The following is a 6,000-nucleotide window of genomic DNA, read 5'->3' as shown; positions in this document are numbered from 1 at the left end:
ATTTGTCCTACGGTGATAGGCGATAAACTTGTACATTGTAGATACTTTCCACCTCCTGTGTGCCGTTGTGGGGACCCCTTTGACATATAAAAGGAGTCCCAAGGCGTACTATGGAAGGATTCGGACATTTTCGACTGGGCATGCACAAAGCTCTAGTTCAAGAGCTCAAGAACACTAAATATACGGTAAAGCAGGACTTGGGTTTTACGCATCATTTGCGGCCTGAACCTGGGTAAAAATCCCCTCGCACAGGTCGGTAGACCTGCTCTGCGTAGCTCCACGCCCCCTACAACCATAGAAGGGGTCCTCGTGGTCCCATAGGTGTCGTTTTCCCCGACAATCTGGAGAGAGGGTTATAGTGTGAGAAGCAAGTGGGTAGCCCTTGGCAAGCAACGTTCAAGCTCTAGCCTATATATCTTTTTTGATACTAGTACTAGAGGTGGAGTAGTAGTAGAGTAGTTTATGTTTTCTCTGCATACAGTACCAGTTAGTCATGCTTCAAAACTGAACAGCACACCATTAAATAAATAAAGTCGAGAAATAATGCAGCACCTCGGGCCAATGAGGCCATATCGCATTTTGCAGGAGAAATGACACACCATGCTTTGTTGACATGTGGTCCCATTCCAACATGTTAATGAGAAGACGGCGAGTGCTTTTGTACAATTTCCGAACAGACGTCTATGTAGGCCGAGGCACCTCTTACTGTACTGTGGCAACCGTCCACCGCCTCTTCGCCTTTCCCTCTCAATTTGGAACTGATGTCCACACTCTTCCTCCCTCCTCCATTTTCCTTCACCCTTCCTTCTGGCATTGTTCAATCGTCTTCTCCATGGACGGAACAGGACTGAAATGACCCCTTTATTCTTGCCCCGATCTGAAAGATGACATGGTGGAGGAACTCATTGATCGGTGTGATGTCATCACCTCGGCTAGCATGGCAGGTTCGTTCAAGACCATTCTTGACTCAACTAATGACATCATTACAAAGAACCCAAGGGTCTAGGAGCGGTTTGATCTTCCCTATCTTCTTCGTCATGACCCTGCTCGCTCGCGCACCGATGATGGAAGCCTCACCTTGTGTAAGTTGATACCGCTTGATATTGATACGTGTGATGTTAAGATGTCATCGTTGAAGGGTAAGGCATGGGCAGGTGCAAATGGAGATTGGGTTGTTTATATTGCGTACAACTGCAAGTGGGAACTTGTGAATGTGTACACTCATCAGCAGATTCCACTTCCAAAAATCTTAGAGTGCCCTGAGGTGAGCACACAGATGATCTACATACGTTCAAATACGATCATCGTGACTATCGTCTACGGAAGATAGCAATTTGTCGAGTTCCCAACCGCTCTTGGGATTATACGGTCTATGAAGTTGTTTCTATCTCCGACAAGGTTGTTGCCGCCTTACTTCCATGCCTCGATGGATATTGCTCAAAAATCAATTTTTGTACATGGATAAGTACTATGATGCAATTCAATACGAGCATCTTGTGTTTGCAGCCACCACTTGTGGCACTAGTTTTGCATGGAATCTGTATGGCTTTGGTATGTTTGTCTTCCACCGTAATTATAATTGTTTCATCCACATGCATACGGGTTAGCTAGTTTCCCTTTACTAATTAACCTTCTTGTGTTTCCAAGGTCCTGTCAACATTCCACCCCCTATACTTGAAAAAAAAATATAACCAAGGGGGAGATGACGATGGTGATGATCACGAGCATGAGGTGGAGCAGGACCTTGTCAGCATCCTGGGAATGGGGGTACCCAGACTTGCCTGACTGCGGCCCATGGCGTGGCTCCACCGACGGCTTGGTATGGCCCAGCTTCAACACCAACCATTCAAGACCCTCGCGAGGTAGACGACATCAAGACCTCCACGAGGGGCGGCCTCCTCACGCTGGCTCCCGAGGAGCGGAGATCTCTATGCCAGGCTCACCTCGTGAGGTTCGGATAACATGAGCCATGGTGACCTAGGCCAGGCGGGCACCAGCGGGCCCAGTGTACCAGTTTCCTCTTTGGTGCTAAGGAGGCAAGCATAGGCGTGGAGTCCCGAGGAATTAGCCAAAGGTTTCCATTCGGGTGCAACAAGACCAAGACCGCCAAGATGACAGGACGGAGGTCAACACCGAGCCCACCATGGCGTCACGACCAGAGGCTTTTGCAGGTGACGACTACTCAGGATAGCATGTACTAGTTGCCCCCCTTCGAATTTGGTCGTTGTGGGATCCCTTCCCGCCTACATTTGGGAAGAGGACCAAGGCCACTATAAATAGGACCTAGCCACCACCATAGAGGGGGTGGATCATTTAGATTATCCTCACACCCAGCAGCTCATCGAGCACAAGAACACCTCTCTTCCTGAGGTTGTTCTCCCACTGTACTAGTTCATCCTCAGCCCCTCGAGGCCAATCCACCACAAAGCAGTAGGGTTTTACACCACAAGGTGGCCCGAACCTGGGTAAACTAACGTGTCTCATTTCCATTCAGTTCATCAAGCTAGGCCGTGAGATTAGTGAGCAGGCAGACTGGGAAGGACGAGTTCTTTGCATGCACACCAGAGTTCGAACCTCTCAAGGGTCTGCGGAGCCCAAAATCCGACGTTTGGTGCCTGGTAGGGGTGCATCGAAGATCTGCCGCTTCGCTCTGCCATTCGGCCCTCATGGCGGATGCTCGTCCATCGACCGGATCGACGCGGGCTTTCGGAAGGACCGAGGGCTTCCGAGCCTTCAACCCCGCCCTGCGACAGGTGTAGTGGCCGCCCAAGTTCAGGCCGGAGATGTTTCTCCAGGCGTATGAGGGGCGGTTCTCCAGGCCTTGGTACGACAGCGCGGCGGACCCGGTGGTGTTTCTCCAGGCGTATGAGGGGCGGTTCTGGTGGCCGACGGCGACAACAAGGTCATGACGAACTGGCTTCCCATGGCCCTCGCAGGTGGGCCGCACGCTTGGCTGGTCAGTTTGCCGGGATCTTCTGTGGCCTCCTGGGAGGAGCTGTGCGACCTCTTCGTTGCGTGCTTCGCAGCATCGTCGCCCCACGCTTTCACAGCCCTCCTTGGTGGTTCGCAGACGCTGCCCACGCACTGCCAGTCAAGCAGTTCTTTCACCAGGTGGGTGCCGCCCGCGTGTAGCAGGGGGCTCCTCCGGAATGGGCGGCACCCAAGGCCGACCTCACCTTCGACTAAAGGGACCACCCATCGACCACCGCCGGTGCAGGCGCGCTCCCGATGCTCTGCACCCCCACCATCTGCAACATGGTGGTAACCAAGACCCTATCAACGGAGGAGCTGGCCTCAATGTGCTCTTCATGGAAGCTTTCGGCTTGCTTCACGTGCCCCAAGGCTGGCTCCGCCCTACGAAGCCCTTCTCTGCGATTGTCAACGGCTCCACCAGCCCCCTATGGCAGATCCATCTCCCCGTCACCTTCGACACCTACTACAACTATCGCATTGAACTTATCGACTTCGACATCACTCGCATTAGCCTCCCGTACAATGCCATCCTCGGGTACCTGGCCCTGGCCAAGTTCATGGCAGCGACTCACCCTGCCTACAACCTCATGAAGATGCCGGGGAGCAGCGGCGTCCTCATCATGACTGGAGACACCAAGGACGCGTTGATGTCCCTCAAGCTCGCCTTCAGGGCCGCGGCAGCAGCGCGCCCAACCAAGGGAGGGCTCCCAGAGGCCCCAGGGGCTGTACCAACAAAGAAGAAGTAGTTGTTCTCTAAAGATCGGGCCGAGACGAAGCAGGTGTCGGTCGATGAAGATGGGGTGTCGGGTGCCATCTTCACCCTAGGTGCCAACCTCCCTCCGGATAAGGAAAAGGCGCTTGTCGACTTCTTACGCGTGAACATGGGAGTGTTCGCATGGGAGCCCAAGGATCTGGTTGGGATTCCGAGAGGGGTAATCAAGCACCACTTAAGGGTGTGCCCCAATGCGCGACCACTGAAGCATAAGGCCCGACAACAATCCACAGAGAAGCAGTTGTTCATCGTCCAAGAGACCCGCAAGCTGCAAGATACTGGTGTCATTCGGGAGGTGCGGTACCCAAAATGGCTGGTGAACCCAGTCGTCGTCCCCAAGAAAGGCGGGAAGGAATGCATGTGCGTCGACTTCACCAACCTCAATAAGGCTTGCCCTCAAGACCCCTTCCCGCTCCCGTGCATCGATCAGATCGTCGACTCCACCATCGAGTGTGACTTGATGTGCTTCCTGGATGCCTTCTCGAGCTAGCACCAAATCAAGATGGTGGTACAAGATGTTGAGAAGGCTGCTTTCCTGACCCCATGCAGGGTGTACTACTACACCTGCATGTTATTTGGCATGCGCAACGCTGGAGCAACCTTCCAGCAGCTGATGCACATTGCTCTGGGCCAGCAGCTCGGGAGGAATGCCGAGGCATACGTCGATGATATAGTGGTGAAGTCTCAGGAGGCAAGGACCCTCATCAAGGACCTGGAGGAAACATTTGACAGTCTACGCAAGGTGGATCTGCAGCTCAACCTGGAGAAATGCATGTTTGGCGTCCCCTTCGGCAACCTGTGGGGCTTTCTGTTGTCGCACAGGGGAATGGAGGCAAACCCAGAGAAGGTCAAGGCAATAGAAAGGATGAGCCCGCCATAGACTCTCAAGGAAATGCAAAAGCTGGAGGCATGTGTGACCTCACTTGGGTGCTTCATCTCCAAGCTGGGGGAACGCGCCCTCCCGTTCTTCAAGCTGATGAAAAAGAAGGGGCCGTTCGAGTGGACTCCGGAGGCTGACGCAGCATTCCAAGACCTCAAGAGATACCTCACCAGCCCACCGGTGATGGTGGCGCTGCGTCCACTTGAGCCCCTGGTGCTTTACCTAGCCGCCACGCCTCACTCCGCCAGTGCGGCGCTGGTGGCCGTCCAGGAAGAGCGCCAGGCCAAGGGTCCGCCAAGCAATGTCGTGCACCCGGTCAAGACAGCGTGGCCTCAGGATGGTGCACCCGAGGCCTCGGCAACACCAATAGACTACTAGGCTCCTGAGGATGGTGCTCCTGAGGCCTAGGCAACCCCACAAACGGCCAAGCTCCTGAGGTCCTCCAACCTCAGGAGGTAGAAGACCTCACCAGCATTTCTGCCCTCGTCGAGCACCCGATGTACTTCATCAACACGGTACTGCGCTACGCATGGGCGCGCTACCCCATGCTGCAAAAGCTCTTGCTCGCACTCCTTGTCGCCTCCCGCAAGCTCTGCCACTACTTCCAAGGCCACCCCATCAAAGTTGTCTCAGCTTACCTGCTAGAGAGAGTGCTCCGAAGCTCCAATGCCGCGGGGAGAGTCACCGAATGGAACATTGAATTGCAGGCATTCCAGCTAGAGTCCAGCACCACCAGGGTCATCAAGGGTGCTACACTTTCCGACTTCATGGCGAAATGGACCGACATTCCCAGCCCTGAAGTAGGCGAGGACCGACCCCTCTTGCCAGGGAGTGAGGCACCAGAAGGCAGGGTCATGTACTTCGACGGTGCCTTCACGCGTCAGGGTGCGGGGGCTGGAGCCGTGCACGTCTCGCCACCCAGGACAAGCTCTACTACGCTGTGCAGCTCTGCTTCCAGCAGGGCGAGAAGGTCTCCAACAACATCGTGGAGTATGAAGGCTTGATCGCCGGTCTCAAAGCTGCAACAGCCTTGGGAGTGAAGCGCCTCACCATCCAAGAGGGCGTCCCGGTGCCTGCCTCAAGAGCCCGGTGTCTTTGAGGAGCGGCTCTTCAAGCCTTCAGCAGCCCCTCCTGCTACGAAAGCAGCATTGCTTCATGAGGAGCTCCCCCCAGCACCCCCCTTGGAAGCCCCGCCTGCGGCCCAACCTCAGGAGCGCGTCTACTCGCGGTCGAGCCTCAGGAGGGATACTAGACCGAAGAGTTCAAGGCGTATCTGCTTCGGGGACACTACCGGAGAAGGAGGAAGACGCGGAGTGCGTGGCTCAACAGGCATCTACCTACTGCATTCAGGACGGTGAGCTCTATCGGAAACGAC

Source organism: Triticum aestivum, chromosome 2B, assembly GCF_018294505.1.
Source record: "Triticum aestivum cultivar Chinese Spring chromosome 2B, IWGSC CS RefSeq v2.1, whole genome shotgun sequence".
NCBI classification, from domain to species: Eukaryota; Viridiplantae; Streptophyta; class Magnoliopsida; order Poales; family Poaceae; genus Triticum; species Triticum aestivum.
Note: the sequence above shows the minus strand (reverse complement) of the source record.